At 41.3% G+C, this 18,645-nt stretch overlaps 2 long non-coding RNA genes across 3 annotated transcripts; both read right to left on the bottom strand.

Annotated features, from left to right (window-relative positions):
* Positions 1-449: 449 nt before the first annotated feature.
* On the bottom strand, positions 450-13,374 carry LOC135236252 (uncharacterized). 2 transcript variants are annotated; one of them, XR_010324535.1, is made up of 4 exons: positions 13,136-13,374; positions 6,944-7,048; positions 6,494-6,527; positions 450-6,334 (listed from the first exon to the last, which is right to left on the bottom strand). It is a non-coding gene; the product is annotated as an uncharacterized LOC135236252 (long non-coding RNA). The 2 variants fall into 2 exon arrangements; XR_010324534.1 differs by having other exon boundaries at positions 450-6,527.
* Positions 13,375-16,146: 2,772 nt separating this feature from the next.
* Positions 16,147-17,417, bottom strand: LOC135236919 (uncharacterized). The gene is made up of 2 exons (XR_010324712.1): positions 17,329-17,417; positions 16,147-17,049 (listed from the first exon to the last, which is right to left on the bottom strand). It is a non-coding gene; the product is annotated as an uncharacterized LOC135236919 (long non-coding RNA).
* Between the last annotated feature and the right edge of the window lie 1,228 nt (positions 17,418-18,645).

Genomic DNA, 18,645 nt, shown 5'->3' with positions numbered 1-18,645 from the left:
TGCGCTTCAAAATGAAAATGCATATGTGTAGCAAATGTTTCCTTTACTCCAGAATAGTATGATAGGTTTTTAAGAGAATAATATGTAGATCTCCAATTGTAATTTTGTCCATGAAATGCAACTTCCTATCATAACTTCCTCCATCTCTCGTCTTCAGATGGTTCAGAATTCTGCGGCACGTCTTTTAACCGGCACACGCAAGCATGAGCACATTTCCCCCATTTTAGCCTCACTCCACTGGCTGCCCATACACTTCAGGATTCATTTTAAAATTCTTTTATTTGCTTTTAAATCCCTGAGTGGTCTTGCCCCGCCGTACCTCTCTGAGCTTCTACACCCCTACACACCTACTCGCTCTCTCCGGTCAGCTGATCAGCTGCTCCTGAGAGTGCCTAAAACTAAGCGGAAGCTCAGAGAGGACCGCGCCTTCGCTGTTGCAGCTCCAACACTATGGAACGGCCTGCCTCAGCACATCAGACAGGCCTCCTCTGTCTGTTTTTAAATCCCTCGTCAAAAGCCACCTCTTCTCCTTGGCTTTTGACTCCTAGTAAGACAGTGACTTCATTTTATTTTCTTATCTTATCTTATCTTATTTTATCCTTTATTTTATTCCTCATTTTATCCTATTTATTTTATTTTATCCTATTTATTTCTCCAATTGTGTGTTTATTTTGCAATGTATTTATTTGTCTGTACAGCACTTTGGTCAGCCATGGCTGTTTTAAAGTGCTTAACAAATAAAATTGGATTGGATTGGATAACTAGAGCCCGACCGATATATCGGTTTGGCCGATATATGGGCCATTACTTGACTTTTTTTGACGACATCGTGATCGGCAGTTATGCAGCCGGTGTGTCCCGATTTTTAAATAAGTATAATAAACAAAACAAAAAACATTGATTATTTATGTGTACTTGCCTGTTCGAACGCTGTAATTGCTATTTACTAGAATTATCCAGTAGAGGGAGCTCTAATACAAGTGTGAACTGCAGCAGCTGACGCGCTACTTCTGTAATAAGACGTTTGTCACTCGTGCCTCATCCAATATTCTCCACTGCAAGACCTCTGTGCACAGATTCGACTGCCGCAATAAAGGTATGTATATTTAGTGAAAGTTTTTAATTAAATGCGTTTATACGACCACTATGTTTATCAATCCTCATTATCAAGCGAGCGAGCTAGCTAACTTATTTGGTTCACTTTAGCAAGCTAGCTGGCTAGCAAGCCTTTATGAAGTGGCAGTGAGCACATAAGCAGCGTAGGATCTACATTTCCAGAGGACATCGCTGTATTCTCAAATAAATAACCAGCCAAAATAAAATGGTGATTGAATGCATCACACATTTGTTTTTTTATCTGAGATAATGATATTAGCTACTATATGATGCTGTGTCAATAGCCAACGCGTTATTGCAAGCGAGTGTGTCATCCAGTCACGCGTCATCGGAGCAAGCTAACCAGACAGTAAAAAACGCCGATAAAACACTTCTAACATGGACCATTTTAAGCCATGTTATCTAGCTTCGTCGTGATAACATGAGAGAAGGATTGCTGTTGGAGAAGTGAATCAACAGTTAGCGCGGGTAACCTGCACGAAAGCGCATTGTAGTTTTTTTCACGTATTTCATCCAGTCAATTTAATTTCATCTAACGTTACACTTGATTCACTCATTAGCTCCGCTAGATAATGTCTTACTCTTTGAGATCATGTAGTAGAAATAAAATATAATTCATTTAACTTACTGAGAATATATAATAAGAAATAATGAGGCTGTGTCAATAGCTAATGCGTTATTGCGAGCGAGTGTGTCATCTAGTCACGGGTCAGAGCGCATTGTAGTTATTTTCACCACCGAATTCTTATGGACAGGGAAGCTCGCTAGGTAAAGTCTTACACTTTGAGATCGTGTGGTAGGAATAAAATAAGAAAATAATTAATTTACTGAGAATAGATACTAAGAAAGAATAATAACAAATTAATAACAACAATAATAATATTCATAAAAATTTATGTTTGAAACTGGAAAACTGATTTTTTTTTTAATTAATTTTTTATAGATGGCTGGAAAAGAAAGGAGTAAAAGCAAGATGTGGAGTTATTTTGATTTCACACACTTAAAGATGGTGTTAATATATATATTTAATTTAATATCATCTTTTACATTTTTTTATCTAAAAAGTTCTCTGTGTGTTTATTTTTATTTCTATTTGTTTGCTTAAGTTAAATGTTCTTTAATATAGAAACTTTCATAAAATATAAGTTTTTCAAATTGATTTGAAAATGTTGCATGGTTTGACAAAATATCGGTCAAAACATCGGTAATCGGTGGGCTTGGACTCTCCAAAATCGGGATCAGCATTGGACCCAAAAATTTGGCATCGGTCGGGCTCTAATCATTATTCTATCATTCATCCAGGAGATCTTTGTTGCTGTTGATAGCGTGGATGTCCTGCCTGTTTATGGTGTTCACCGGACCACGATAGATGGCTGAACACGTTATATTCTTTATCCCTGAAGATTGCTTTGCATTCCACGCAATTTGAAGCCCAGTTCAGACCAAAGATCGCTGCAAATGCTGACTTCACGAAATTCATTGTTTACAACATTCTAAAACTGACCCGTTCACATCAAAGCAATGAGAAGAGACGCAGCTAATGGTTACGATAGCAATGAACATATCCACTCCCTTGAGCACTTACTCGAGTAGTTACTCCCATGTGGTTGGTTGCAATACTTCCGCGCGAAACTCATCTAGAAAATATCTAGGCCAATACAGCTAAAATGGAGGAAAGTAGTAGTGTTGGTGAGATGCTTGCTGTAGCAGCAGTACTGCCAAAAGGGACTTTCAGCATGTAGCCTGCTGATCTACCACAAGGGAAGCACTACTTTTTTAATTACACCCTGCATTATTAACGATGCTGTAATTCCTCTGGTCTCTTTGCAAAATGCTGATTTAAAATTTAATTCTGTCACTTCACATGAACACACAAACATTACAAACAAGTCTTGCTTAGCCGAGCATCTCTCACGTTTACTCAGCCTGTGCGTTTGACCATGCTTAAACGACCCAAATGACACTGAAGCCTTTTCAACAATGCATCCCTGATCACCACTGTCCTGAACATAGCTGCTTAAGCCTCTGAATGAGAGGTCAGCATTCAGTGCTTTCTGTACTGTGACTCTCCGTCAAAGAAAACATGCACTGCTCCCTGCATCCTCACAGCTAACACTGGGGATGAGTACTCCACAACTCCCCTGCAGCCTCACAGCTAACGGTGGGGATGAGTACTCCACAACTCCCCCGCAGCCTCACAACTAATGGTGGGGATGAGTACTCCACAACTCCCCTGCAGCCTCACAGCTAACGGTGGGGATGAGTACTCCACAACTCCCCTGCAGCCTCACCGCTAATGGTGGGGATGAGTACTCCACAACTCCCCTGCAGCCTCACAGCTAATGGTGGGGATGAGTACTCCACAACTCCCCCGCAGCCTCACAGCTAACGGTGGGGATGAGTACTCCACAACTCCCCTGCAGCCTCACCGCTAACAGTGGGGATGAGTACTCCACAACTCCCCTGCAGCCTCACAGCTAACGGTGGGGATGAGTACTCCACAACTCCCCCGCAGCCTCACAGCTAACGGTGGGGATGAGTACTCCACAACTCCCCTGCAGCCTCACCGCTAACAGTGGGGATGAGTACTCCACAACTCCCCTGCAGCCTCACCGCTAACGGTGGGGATGAGTACTCCACAAGTCAAGCACTCAAGATAAAGTCACGGCCTCAAGCTTTATAAAGGCTACTGGACTGATTTTCTAGAACTGTCCATTTAAATAAACATTTGCTCAGGAAGCAGGCGTCAGATGAGGATAGACAACACTACGCTTTGATTTTTCTGGAAAGCACTTCTTAACCTTTTCTATTTTTAGAATCCATCACTGGGGACTAAAAACGGAAGGGTTTAATAGTTTTAAATGGTCTGGGGCATAAAACCATAGCAACACATTCAGAACCCAAACTGCCTGGGCAGGCCCACTGCGTAATCGAACAGAAACACTATACTTAATAAAGCGGTCAAATAAGTGGTGGTGCACAAAATACAATAAATACATTTTTAAAAATTTAAAAAGCTCAGTGCACCTGAACATGCAGTTAAAACCTGCAGACAACAGCCACAACAAGCAATGCATGACGAAAGCCACGGCCCACCAGGGCCACTTAGCACTGCGACCCGTGTGTTATGAGAAAAGCACTACTTCTGAAGAGCTCACCTCTAACATGCCTGCAGTGGCCTTTCCTCCCCACATTCCCCAGAATATGAGTCACACAACCGGCCCTCGTTCAGTCCAAAGCAATCTCATTCAACTAATCTTGCGTTAGCCAAATTTACATTATTAAAATTGACATGTCAGTGTTTGGGTGCTGTTCTGAACAGTTAACTCAAATTGCACAAAAGATGCACCAAATTTAACATGACATTGCTCTTTTCTAAACAGGCCCAATGATCAGGCCCTGATCTTCAACCGGCCTTTCCATGGCCTCTTCTTCCACAGCAAGCTGCTCACAGAAAACAGGCGTCTGTCCGGAGCATATTACTGTATTTACTGGCTCTCATTGGCTGCTATCGGTCTCTCTCAGGTTGCGAAACCCAATCAGAATGTGGTTATCACTCCTAGGAAGCTAGAAACAGCCCTGAAACCCATAGGTGCTCGCAAGGACTGCTAAGCACAAAGTGAGCTACACTACCTAAATTAACCTAATGAACGACATGCATGCACTGAATTTCAATGAGAATCACAAGATTGCTTATTTTAAAAAGCTCTACTGCAGCTAAATGTTAGCAAGTTAGCAAGTCTCAGCTTTGTATATTAGCTTCCACGAAAAGTATTTAAAAATCTTTATATGCTTTCCTCACTGAGCACATTACACACATCTTTTCTATCAAGAGACTGAAATTCAATGCACCAATAAGAGAAGGGAAGAGGGAACCCCCTCTCCCCCACAGAATAGCTGCTTGAATCACCTGTGTTTCCAGGAAGCTTCCTAGCACTGGAACAGTTGAGTTACACTAGGCATCCATTTGGGTTTCGCAGTCAGCTCTCAATCACAGAAAGCTGACATGGACAGAGTCGCTGAAATGCGATGCTATCCTGGAATGCCCTGCACCATCATGGACTGAAACTACCACTGCACTGAAGCACCCACCTTTTAAACCAGGCTTACGAACACACAACTAGCATATGCAAATGCATAAAACGTCAATTTCCGGTAAAAAACTAAAGCGTCAAGCAGGGTATGCAATCCAGTGTTCTCTCCTTTAAAGGTCCAATCAGACGACCTGTAGATCCTAAATGTGTAATAATTAACTCTTGTATGTATTTCTATACTATGTACTCTTGTATGTTTTCTTGTATGGGGATGGGACGACATGAAAACAGTTTCCACCGTCCACCACGTTTTGGCAATGTTCCAGCCCTCCTCATCACTGTTGCATGCATCACAAAAACTATTACACTACTAACTAACGCTAACATTACAGTGTGAAATATCCATATTATATAATACCACTGACCTATTTAAAGACACTCAATATAAAAAAATAACGTATATAACCGAAATATTTGAGCAGTAATACTTACATTACGTCTTACGTCTTTTACTGCTACCCCAGAGTGAATGCGTAAGTGAATGCGATAATTTTTGGTTACACTGACCTATAAAACGCTATTCCAAACGCAAAATTAGATAGGTTACACATCGTTAGAAAGCTTATACTCTCACCTACTGAATAAATGAATTGTCAATCAAACCAGATTGTACTAAAAAGGGCGACAATGCCGTAAACAACACGTGGTATTACGCACAGCTTGTTATTTATGGAGGTACCCATGCATCATAAACGCGCGTATATTTCACAAACAGATTGTCCAAGACAATATATGACCACTCAGTCTCAAAAGGAATATCTCTACGCGTAAAACCAAAGGTAAGGTTGTGTATTTATTCAACATTTAGTCCCAGATATTGACTGTAGAATTCGCTAGTTAACGTTACTCTCTCTTGCTGTTGTGGCATTTAAAAATGGCGGTTGCTACCGGTGAACAAACTGAACATGGGATGACGTATTTGTGAAGATTTCCATTGACCAATCAATGGTCTGCACTATCGAATTGCAGCACGGATAGTACCTTTGGTACCTACCCCAGAGCAGTAGCTAAAATCGGCACGGGCACTTGTGTCCCGGCACGGGTCAGGTGGCAGTGGAGGAAGCAAAACAAAGCGGAAGCACGGATTCCGGCACGGTGGTGGAGAAGCGATGTGAGTTCTGGGCCTGAGGGAGAGGGACGTGCAGTTGGCCAAAGCACACCCAGGGAGGGAAGGTTCCAGAGCCCCCACCCGCTCATATCACCACGCAAGAGTGACCCTCCAATTAGATCATGCACAGTTTTACCATTTTCCACTTGAAAGGTAGCAGGCAAGTTAGCGTTACCAGCAAAGACATGCAGGAGACCGGTGGCTTGCACCTGTAAGCAAAGGCGCCAGGTTTCAATTCCGCTTCATTGCTACTGATGAGATTACAAAGACAGTCGCCCAGGAAGGGCATGTGCACCCAAGCAGCTGGTTGTCAAGGTCACAGTACCCAATTATGAATTAGGTCGGGGGAATTTCTTACATTTAGCCTATCCAATTTCCAAATTTAACTCTAGTATCATGAAGCACCAGTGAAGTGTTCTGCAACTGTGATGCCAAATGAAAGTAACAGGGTTGTCAAAAAATATAACTAGGTTATTAAATAATTTTATAGCAGTACTGTTTTTGAACAAAAGATCTTCTACTAAGCTATATTTTGCTAGCTGGTTGTCCAAGTTTAACGCATCTACTATCATAACCTTAATAAATGAAACGGCATCAGCCATATATTCATTCATCTTTTTCTCACCTTAATAGCAGAGTCCGATGCCTTCATTTTTCGCTTTGGATGGGATGCTAGGCACTCTGAAAAGCAGGCTTTATTTTCATTTTCTCTTGATCCACAACCACACAGCTGAAGAAGCAGCATGTTTTCACAAGAGGAAAGATGTAAGCCATCATTCAGCATTTATGCAGTCAACTGCCATAACAAGCATTCATTACCCTGGCTAGAACATGATGCTTAAACCTTAAGCTACCTTTTCATATAACTAACACAGGCTGAAACAAGTGCAAGCACCTTCTGACACTTCATTTCGATCTGCATTGGTGCCACAAAAAGGTTCAAACTGTGTCACCTCAATTTACCAAGCAACCACAGCCAATTATGTGTACAGTAAAGCACCTATAAGCCAATAAGTACAATTAAATGTTTATCAGTGACAGTGAATTTACCTAATTAGATTCAACAGTCATCATTTAGCCCCCAACATTTATCAACTTTGCGTCAGCCGCAGACAGCTTCCGGAAAGAAACATTATGCCACTCAGGAGTCAGACATCACAGCACGCAGAGGCAGTGGGCAGAGGCTGTGGGCAGAGGCAGTGGGGAGAGGCTTTGGGTAGAGGCTGTGGGCAGAGGCTTTGGGCAGAGGCAGTGGGCAGAGGCTGTGGGCAGAGGCTTTGGGCAGAAGCAGTGGGCAGAGGCTTTGGGCAGAGGCAGTGGGCAGAGGCGTTGGGCAAAAGCAGTGGGCATAAGCAGTGGGTAGAGGCTTTGGGCAGAGGCAGTGGGCAGAGGCTTTGGGCAGAAGCAGTGGGCAGAGGCTGTGGGCAGAAGCTGTGGCAGAGGCAGTGGGTTGAGGCTGTGAGCAGAAGCAGTGGGCAGAGGCTTTGGGCAGAGGCTGTGGGCAGAGGCATGTGTGGAGGAGCTGCTCTTCTACAGATCGGGCGACAGATCGCGTTTAACTCCTCTAAAAGGTCACGGCTCTCACAGCTTGGGAGATCAATAGTAGGCCCACTCTCAGACAATGTCTGTCCATTTGTCCTTTTTTGTTCATATAAAAAAGGGAAGAAAATTCATTAAAGAACCACGCTATCCTTCTGGTGTGGGGGGGGGGGGGCCCTTTGGGGAGTGGCTTGCCACTTTGACTTACATTCTACACCGTACAACTCGTTAAATCTCCAACTGGCTTAAATCTAGGCAACATCCGAATCTGTAGATTCAGACACACTTAACTATCTTCAGCTAGCTTAGTTTTTAGACTGGAGTTCATGGCAGGGATGACAGCAGCAGTGGCCTGCTCCCTCCATCTCAGGATCAGCACAAAGTCTTTGAGTGGGAGCCTTGCGGCTCCTGGGGCCTACCTGGGCGGGAAGGCCTCACCAGACCCGCTCTGCAAAGCCCTCTTCCAGGGTGGCCTTAAAAGCAGCCTTCCTGTGTCACACCCCCGGACTTGGCAAAGTCGCAGACCCAACACACTGCAGGAGCTCCAGTGGCTCAGTGTGAATTACACTGACGGAGACGCCACTGGTTAAGCAGGGCCGAGGAGCTGGCTCCCGGGCCATTTGGCCTCCTTATCTCCTGCCATAAACACAGGAGGCTCCACCCCACCCCCCACGCGTGACAATAGCCACTTTCTCCTTTGTTCTGCCGTGAGACTACTCTGGAGGAACATACATCAGCCCCACTGGGAGGTCTCAAACATCTATGTTTCCCACTGTACTAAAGAACAAGGGACTCATTGCTCACTCCTGAGGAAAATGCGCATGCATAAATACCCAGTAACCCAGAAGCTTGTGAATAGCCGGAAAAAGCAACAGTACAGACGTCAACATGGTTAGCAAAAGCAAGTTGCTGGTGTAAAATAAAAATGTCAAAGAATGCTTGCTTTCTCGCTCCTCAGTAAGAAACTAAATAAAAGGTGCCAGGACCAGCAAAGGAAGTAACTTTCTGGAAGTGATGCAAGCATAAAATGCCTTCAGAGAAGCCACAAGAGAACGCATATTCCCACCATTCTGAAGGAATCAGGAATGACATAACACCTTCTGCTCTGACACTCATCCCTGCGGTCTCTTTCCTAGCACCCATTCCACAGCTCGAGCGGAGTACTAATAGGCCAATGGATTAGGCGGATGGACATGCAACTGGGTGGGCAGGCACTCAATCAGGATGGAGAAGCTAGTTATGCGTCTACTGGGCCTCCATGTTCAAAATCTCATTCATACAGTTCATATTTATAAGAGTCTCATTTATACTACGCCCTTACAGGTGACACTGGATGTATATTCCAATGTACTTCTGGATTTGTCGCTGAAAACACAAAAAACATTAAAATCTGCTGGTTAAATCTGCTTGGCATGCCATTGCACAGAGTATGATATCAGAGAACAGGCTGAAAGAAAAACAATCCCTGCTTCAGGGAGGATATGCTGGGTCATGAATGCAACCATGACATAAACCCAAGCCACACCTTATATACAGCTGAAGCAAGGCTGAGGTAAAATGGCATTGCTGTGTGATTCAGCATCTCTCACTAGCACATCAAGGCAGTTCAACATCACTGCCTTGAAAAGTACAAATGCCTTCATGAATGACTCCCTCAAAACCAGGTTCAACATTCAATTGTTATTTCATGTGTGCCTTTAAATCTTGAAACAGAAAACAACCGATTGCTTGGGTCATGTCCTCTGGCATTTTATGAACCCAAAACGGCCTCATGGAGCAACAATGCAGGAGCAATGTGGGGACAAGTCTGGCCAAAGCTAGCTTATGCAGTTCTGACACTGCACAAAAAGACAGGACCCACCACCAATAACAACAGGCAACAGGCTACTGTGTATGTGAGACTGGAGAGAAATACTCCATTTAATCTGCTGTAGGCTAATATTTTAATAGCCCTCTTAGGCCACCCAGCAGCATTTATTAAAACTCTTAAGAGTTAATGTGGAGCCATAGACTTCCTATCTTACCAAATGTACAAGCTGTCCCCTAATATACACTTACAAGACAGAAATTGGGAGGTGACTATCATCATCAATTCTCTGACTCAGTAATATACTGCAGTCACATTAAAAATGTGGCATGTTCTGCAGAGGTAATGGCAATTCATGTGGTGGCTTTCTGTAAAGAAAAGCACTTAAAGTTAAAAATAAATGTCTACCCAACAACACATTCACAGTCGTCATTAAAAAAAATAATACGACAATCTTAAAATCCAAACTCTGGTCAGCAGTGTCATGTTTATGTGAACTTTGTGTTTAGAAGTGATACATTAGACGCTATCCTAAGTATCACCCACTACAAAGCAAAGTAGACTATAAACTGAGAAATTGACAATGTAAAGTAGCACTGATTTAGTCTGGAAAATGGCGAGCATTGTTGGGCTGAATGGCCTGTTCTCGTCATTATGTTATGTTACGAAATCGACAAGACAAAAGCGACATTACAGTTGAAAGCGCGTTAATGAGCAAGTGTGTTATGAAATTCATTGAGTGGAAAGTGAGTCAATCTGCTCTCAAATCAAACTAACTTTTAACCAATTCACGTAATTTACACTAAAAAAAATTCATGCAAGTTAATTTATATACAGACACCAAAATGACTACATATAAATAGCTAGGAAACATTAGGAAATATTACTACACGTGTAATATTAATCAGCAACTAAGTATTTTTAGTAGTCTAGGCAAGTTTGGCACCTACTGCTTCATAACACTACTAAAATCTAACTGCAAACTTAACATTAACTAGGCAGCAACACTTCAGCTCAATCACCTCACTAACGACACGAATGAAAAAGCCAGACGGATAGCTCTTATGCTGCCTTTCTGCCAAGCAAACTTCAATGACAGACCGACGTCCCACGCATAGCTAAAGTAACGTAACTAAGTGTAACTAGTATGGAAGTGGAACGCACAGGTTCGTTTCCCGATAGGCTAGCTAGCGCCAACTGCCCAACGAACTTGTATCAAATAATTACCTCCTCTCTGTGAAAAGCTGATGCTGGAGCAGGATTGGGACCAAAGTGAATGTAATCATTTCGTTGAACTCATCCTTCAAAATCGCATGGTAAAGTAAACAACTCGAAAAATGTCAGGGAACGCATTAGCTAGTTAACGTTCAATGAACCAGCTGCATCCTGCTTTTGGGAACACACTGTTTGAGACCACGCCCAGAATATGAAAACCCAACCCATAAAAAATCCGGTATCTTCACGATTGGCTCGGAATCAGACAGGAAACGTTCAACCGGCTCGCTATAACCAATAAGAAAGCCAAACCAGAGTTAAAAAGGTAGGGATTCCGGCCTTTAGGTCACGAGCCGGATAAAGAACTACGTCACTCCTTTGTTACCTTGCCGACCCATTTCAACTCAGATTTGTGCTAAAGAATGCTCAGGATGATGGTGACAAACAGTAAAATGGAATTACCCGACAGAATTGTGATGGAATATCACTATGCTAACCAATTTGCTAACTAAAGTCATCTTAACTTGCAAAACAAGTTGAGTTGATTATTCTAGCAGGAAAATGACAGACGTTAGTACTTCGCTAGCTACTGAAATAAAAAAATAGCTGCAACAGCAACCTGTTTTATACAGTGGCGTTAGCCAAAATGGCAACGTCGTTAAAACATTAGCATTCTCTAGCTAAAGTAACTAAACTCATTGGCGTGTTGTATCAATACCACGTGTATGAATGCAAATGTATCATACAGGTTATAACTACAGTGCTAAATGCACACGATACTAGCCTAGCTACGACACGAAGTTTGTCCGTTCCATAACACAGTATTATCACCATCCACCCAATTGTAAAGAACATTCATTGTGAAATTTATCTCAATTCTTACTGACCAAACTACCTATGCAAGTTACCGCCCCGACTCCTGCACCGAAGAACCAGTGTCACCGCTTCTGTTCCGGTATGACTGACCAACATTATTGCAAGGATTAACTCCTTAGTTTCTTAAGAAAATCTTGTAATTTAGTAGCATATGTTGACTGGAAACAGTACTTCGAAAAGAATTAGCAAAAACTGAGCTGCGTTTATATATTTAGTGGTGGTCACAGTGCAGCTGCCAAGGACAACTGTCCATTTGTATTGGACACAGGCGGCTTACCAACGTCTTATGAAGGCTCAAGCACATACAGTCAGAACTGGTTATAAAAGTGTGTTAGCTATACATTTACAAGCAAAAGAAGGGGTCTGACATGCTTTAACCACATTACACCAGCGAATGGTGGTTTGGGTGTAGTGAGTTTTCATAATACGAATGAAGACAGGTCAACGCAATTTGAAATTCAAATGCAACTTAAGGGGACTCAAAAGATAACAACAAACACTTAGTCTACCTAAACGAAAAATGTATAACCTACTATAAAATTTAGTTTCAAATTTTAGAGCCCAAATGCTCGCTAAATAGTTTAACATTATCAAGCAGTAGTCTTGATAAGGTTATCAAGGTTGGGTTGGCTTAGTCGTCTTAACATTAGGTGTTAGTGTAAGCTAAGACGACTAACCTTAATCAATTCGGGTCAAAAGATAATAAATATTTCACTTAGCATGCTGCCCTTTCACTTAAGCACGGCAGCAACCTTAGCTGGCAAAACTCGTAGCCATTGCCTAGGAATGAATACTTGCTACTCCGAGCTACCTCTTAACAATGCTAGCAAGCTAACATTAGCAGCGGGTTAATACAAACATGCGACAAGCAATACTGATATTCAATTAAACGTATTAACGGTTCAAAGAAACGCAACTTTATAGTATGCAGGGCTAAGTTCTAACGTTCGCTAGACAGCAAAGTTAGGAAGCTAGTATCAGTTTAGGCTGCATCGTAAAATGTGGCATTAGCTAGCTAGCTAACGTTATCTATATACTTTGCTAATTTAGCCAACCCAGCTTGCGCTTTCAGAAACTAGCACTATGTACCAGCACCTGGTAACACCATTTGACACATTTGGTTATCTTACTAGCTAATTAACTTGGCAACAAGATCAGATTAGCACAGCGTTACGTCCTACTCATAGTTAGCTACCTTAATATATCCAACACAGTCACAAGCTTGCTAAAAAAAATCTACCTTAGCGACGTTTGTTAGCTTGCTACCACCAGTACACTCAATGAAAGGGGACTTCTTTGTTGCTGCTACCGGCTTCAGACTTTATGAGACCAAATGTCAAATATAATACCACGAACCACATGTAGAGTGCACATACTTACTCTCCACAAACTCGAACAAAAGGCATGGTTTAAAACATCGTTATGATTCACTAAAAACACCAATATTTTCGGTTTAGTAACGATGCATTGCCGAATCACCGCTGATTTCTGCGGCACCAACTTCTGGCGCATGCTCAGTCATGCAGCGTAAGAAGGGGGAGAGGCAGAGGAAGGCCCGTTTCAGTTCAATGGGAAAGCCTTTACAAATGGTAGAATAGTGAATCCTGAAAGTAGGTGGGTTATGTTGTCCGGACAACTCTCCCGTGGATGAAATTTTGATGTTAAATAATACCAAAATAGACAGCCAATGCCTCTGGCCATGCTAGCATCGTTTAAACAAATAAAAGCGGGGTTTTGCACACCACAAACCCGAACACAGCAGTATGAATTTTCTCCTTAAAGGCAAACATTAGACAATAAAGATAACTGGAAATTCAGGCAGAATATAAAATAAAACAGAAATGTCTCTAACTAAAGGAAGTGGATTGCAGATGTTCAATGGCAATACATATGCCATGGAAAAACAGTTCAAAGAAAGCTCACAATAGCCTATATTCTGGGGAAAACGTTTAGAAAATTATTTCAATTCCTCTGTTGTTGATAAAGAAGAATAAATTACACTGAATGTATGATCTGTAATTAAACATAAATTCACTGAAAACAAATTCACAACAGGATAATCAGGGGCTAGAGGACCACAGTAAAAACATTTCCCAGGGGCTGCAAATTTACACCACGGTGTCAGGCAATTTCATCACAGGCACTTAAGATTTCAGCATGTTACATTTGAAAACTTAATCTTACTTAAATCTGGATAGTTTACTTTCTGAGGGTTTTAAATATTATTTCAGTTTTAGTGTATGTTTTTTCAATTGGCCAAGGTAGTTCTTGTGTAAAGGATATATTAGATATTTAGACAACTTTACAAGTTTAGGTGTATGACTTTCAGGGTTCATGGTTTCATGCAAGAAAATACACTTCAAGTAACCCCAAACTCGCTTATGTACTGATGGCAAACCTTGCCATTTCATTTGTAATGGATGGCATCATTAAAGGTTATTAAGTCAGTATACCTGGAGACATTTCCTCGAGACAATGTTATGAGAAACATTGAGTAAGTTTCTCTGGATAAGAGCCTCTGCTAAATGCCTGTAATGTAATGTAATGTTATGTAATGACATCTCCATTGGGTTAAGTAAATGCTGAGCACTCATGGCATTCTCCAGGTCTCTTGGAAAATGAGAGGTAGGACCCAACCTGCTCATAATTTTTCCTCTGCTCAAACAGGTCATATATATCCTTGCATGTTAGCCTGACCCAACAAATAAACCATTTTCTGAACTTTAGGAGGTGGTTTCTCAAGCCATTTCTACAGCAGCCATAATGGCTCATATTTGCATAAGTGTACGTAATTTGTGATGGATCACCAATTATATTGAGAAAAGATCACATTCATTAGACTGGCTGTGGTTAGCTCAGGGTGACTGGCTGTCACTCAGGATGTACTTGCTGTGGTTAGCTCAGGGTGACTGGCTGTCACTCAGGATGTACTTGGATGTGGTTAAGCCTCAGGCATACTGGCTGTATCATAATGTACTTTGTGTGGTTAGCCAAAGTATTGGAAATGTCACTCAGTTGTACTGGGTGTGGTTAGCTCAGGGTGACTGGCTGTCACTCAGGATGTACTTGCTGTGGTTAGCTCAGGGTGACTGGCTGTCACTCAGGATGTACTTGCTGTGGTTAGCTCAGGGTGACTGGCTGTCACTCAGGATGTACTTGCTGTGGTTAGCTCAGGGTGACTGGCTGTCACTCAGGGTGTACTTGCTGTGGTTAGCTCAGGGTGACTGGCTGTCACTCAGGATGTACTTGCTGTGGTTAACTCAGGGTGACTGGCTGTCACTCAGGATGTACTTGCTGTGGTTAGCTCAGGGTGACTGGCTGTCACTCAGGATGTACTTGCGTGGTTAGCTCAGGGTGACGGCTGTCACTCAGGATGTACTTGCGTGGTTAGCTCAGGGTGACGGCTGTCACTCAGGATGTACTTGCTGTGGTTAGCTCAGGGTGACTGGCTGTCACTCAGGATGTACTTGCCGTGGTTAGCTCAGGGTGACTGGCTGTCACTCAGGATGTACTTGCCGTGGTTAGCTCAGGGTGACTGGCTGTCACTCAGGATGTACTTGCCGTGGTTAGCTCAGGGTGACTGGCTGTCACTCAGGATGTACTTGCCGTGGTTAGCTCAGGGTGACTGGCTGTCACTCAGGATGTACTTGCGTGGTTAGCTCAGGGTGACTGGCTGTCACTCAGGATGTACTTGCCGTGGTTAGCTCAGGGTGACTGGCTGTCACTCAGGATGTACTTGCTGTGGTTAGCTCAGGGTGACTGGCTGTCACTCAGGATGTACTTGCTGTGGTTAGCTCAGGGTGACTGGCTGTCACTCAGGATGTACTTGCTGTGGTTAGCTCAGGGTGACTGGCTGTCACTCAGGATGTACTCGCTGTGGTTAGCTTAATTACAAACTTTTGGATTCATGCAGAGCAGCAATGTATTCCAACATATTGTTGTATCACTGCGCCTTATGATAAAATCAGTGGTATTAAATGCTTCATAAGCGCCCTGTCCATAGCCTGTGTATAAGCAATGTCATTGGAATCATTTTATTCTTGTGATGAAGCACTAGTAAGATGCTTGTCCACAACAAGTTATTATTTTGTAAAAATGACCCTCATATTTGAAAAGTAATACAATTTGTATTTGAATTCTCTGATTTGGTTATTGTGCTGTGAAGTTAATAATTGCTTCCTTATGTCACGCTATGCAGTCAAATGAAATGAGCCACATCATTTACTGCACATACTTTGTTCAAATTGCACAAGAAAATGTAAAAATTACACAAACTATATTGGCTTTTTAAGAACAAACCAAGAGAAAACATTAACAGACAGGGCTGCAAGCTATGAATTCTCTGAAAATGCCCCAGTTGCCCCCATAGAAATAACCATTTCACTACCAAACCAGAACTCATATCACTTTATTGAGATAAATTAGTTACATCAGAAATCAATACGTTTTATTATATATGAAATTATATATTGTTTATTGTTTCCATACAGCATTTTGTTATTGTTTTGAGTTGCAAATATGTGTACCATTTTACATAATTAAGCATTAAAAGCATTTAAAAATATTTATACTCTTGATTTTTGTTTTACATGACACTTTAAGTGTCTTTGCAACACAGTCTATGTTAATGTGCAGGTAGAGAACTAATTTAGGTAAATAAGGATGTGTATGATAAATGCAAAGGTGTTTGTTCAGATACAAGCCAAATAATGTGTCTTGTAAGATTTGCCATGTACAATATGTAATGAGGAATGTAAATTGAGTATAAAAGAAAAACAAATTTTTTAAACTGGTAAATGTGCAAGCAGAGAAGCTTGTGTCCTTTGGGAGACAGAGGATGCAGGCATATTGTGGCAGGAACTACATCTTTATTCAGAAAACATTGTAGTTACTCAGTTGTTGAGCACAATATCAATATGCATTTTAAAAGCTTAATTATTATTTCTTATGAAAACATTAATAAGTGCTATTTTTATGATTCACAGTGGTTTATAGTAACTGTTAGTTCTCTGTCCACCAGATGACAGTGAGAAGAGGCAATATAACCCTTACCATTACTAAAGCTCAGTAATGGTAACGGTTTGACTGCCACTCTCTTACTGGTTTCCCAAGTGTGCGTCCAGCTAGTGAATCCATGCCATTAACCCCAGTGTTTCCAAGTGAGGGAATGAAGCCCTGGATAGTACATCATCTATACTGTAGTGTCTCTATAACCAACTTACAGTATATGATGATATCCTGCCCAGAGTGCACCACATGAAAAAGTCACCATTCATCTGATTCCCTGATTCAGTCTAAAGGGAAGAGAGGTTTAATGAAAAACGAGAAGAAATCACACATATAAAACCTAATGGTTTGTTTAGCTTGGTAGTAACCATGTTGTTATCACATAGCTTTTAATGTGCAGTAATAATTTCACATTATTTGGACACAACCAGGTCAGCTTGTTTTCATATTTTAATAAAGCATAGACCTATAATATATTTCTGGACTATGACAATTATCAGATTTGGTTTGCTAATATATTGTTCTGATAACATTGAGACAGCAGTCATCTATGTAACAGTTCTTACCTTTGCAGCTAATGTCTTGTGGAAGAGCGAATCAGTGAAGAGTTAAGCCATTGTCATAGCCCGTCTTCATGCTGTTGAAGATCCAGGGACAGTTGGGAAGACCCTCCCAGTCCGCCTTATAAGGGCGCTCCCTCATTTGCATATCTTCCAGCTTTGCCCAGTCCTTATCAGCTCCCAACCTTGCTGCTGACCAATGATAGATCCTCCCAATAGCAGACTGAACAGTTTCAACTTACATTTGGTGAACATAGCGTTATTAGTTCCTTATCCATCAAGCCAGGTTTTCTCAGCTCAAATATGTAACTTCACTTGATAGAACTGCAACTATGTTAACTGAAACATTTACTAGCTATAATTAGGAATTACTAATAATTTAAATAATCATTTAAATAAAACCTGATTATATCCAGTGGTACCTGCATTTCCTCAAATATAATATTCATGATCATTTAAAATTTATATTTGTGCCCTCATTGCAGTTTACTCTTTAATAATGAATAATGTAGCCAAAAGATTATTGCACATGCTTACTTAGACAGGATTTTTTTATGCTTTTGAATGATTTGATCTTTTCAAAACAAAACAAAAAAAAAAAAAAAAGAAAGAAAAAGGAAATTTAGCTAGTGAAATGGAACACACATTGTTTTAATTTTTGTGAGAGCGTACAATCATATGCTTGGCAAAGTCCTTAGATGTCCTTTATTAGAGTAATGTTGGCAAACTTCATGGATATCAAAATTTTTGTGCCTGGAGATCAAATTAATTTGTAGATGCAATGATACTTGACAGTTTAAATGGTGTGTGACCATAAAACAAACTAGTTTATAAAACTGTGGTTACTAAAGACTCTGCAAGAGCAAACTAGTATGGAATGAAAAGACATGGAACATGTTGCATGGAACTCCAAAGAAATAAATGCAGTTATTAGGACAGACAGAACTGTGCACTGGGGGATGTGTCCCTCACTGGGGAGACAGGTTCCATTCGCAAGGGTGGGACCTCACAGGGCTCCATGTGTGTTGGGGTTGGGCCCAGATAAGGAGGAAACACACTATCTCCAGCACTATCCAGGACCCCTGTCTCGTCACAACTCATTATCAATTTGAGAAATAAATTAAAGATTCCAGGAAATAAAGGGCATTTACAGAGAAAACTTGAGTTCGAGAATTTTCTCTGCCTACATTTCAAGAGGAGGTTATATGTTAAAGTGGATGTACTATTCAGATTCCACTGAAAATTTTAGATAAAATATACAATAGGAAATGATGTCTGTTTGGCCATTTCTGACTGTTTCCATAATTTCTTTTATTATTACAT

Source organism: Anguilla rostrata, chromosome 12, assembly GCF_018555375.3.
Source record: "Anguilla rostrata isolate EN2019 chromosome 12, ASM1855537v3, whole genome shotgun sequence".
In the NCBI taxonomy this organism is placed as follows: Eukaryota; Metazoa; Chordata; class Actinopteri; order Anguilliformes; family Anguillidae; genus Anguilla; species Anguilla rostrata.
Note: the sequence above shows the minus strand (reverse complement) of the source record. Positions and strands in the feature narration are given on the sequence as shown.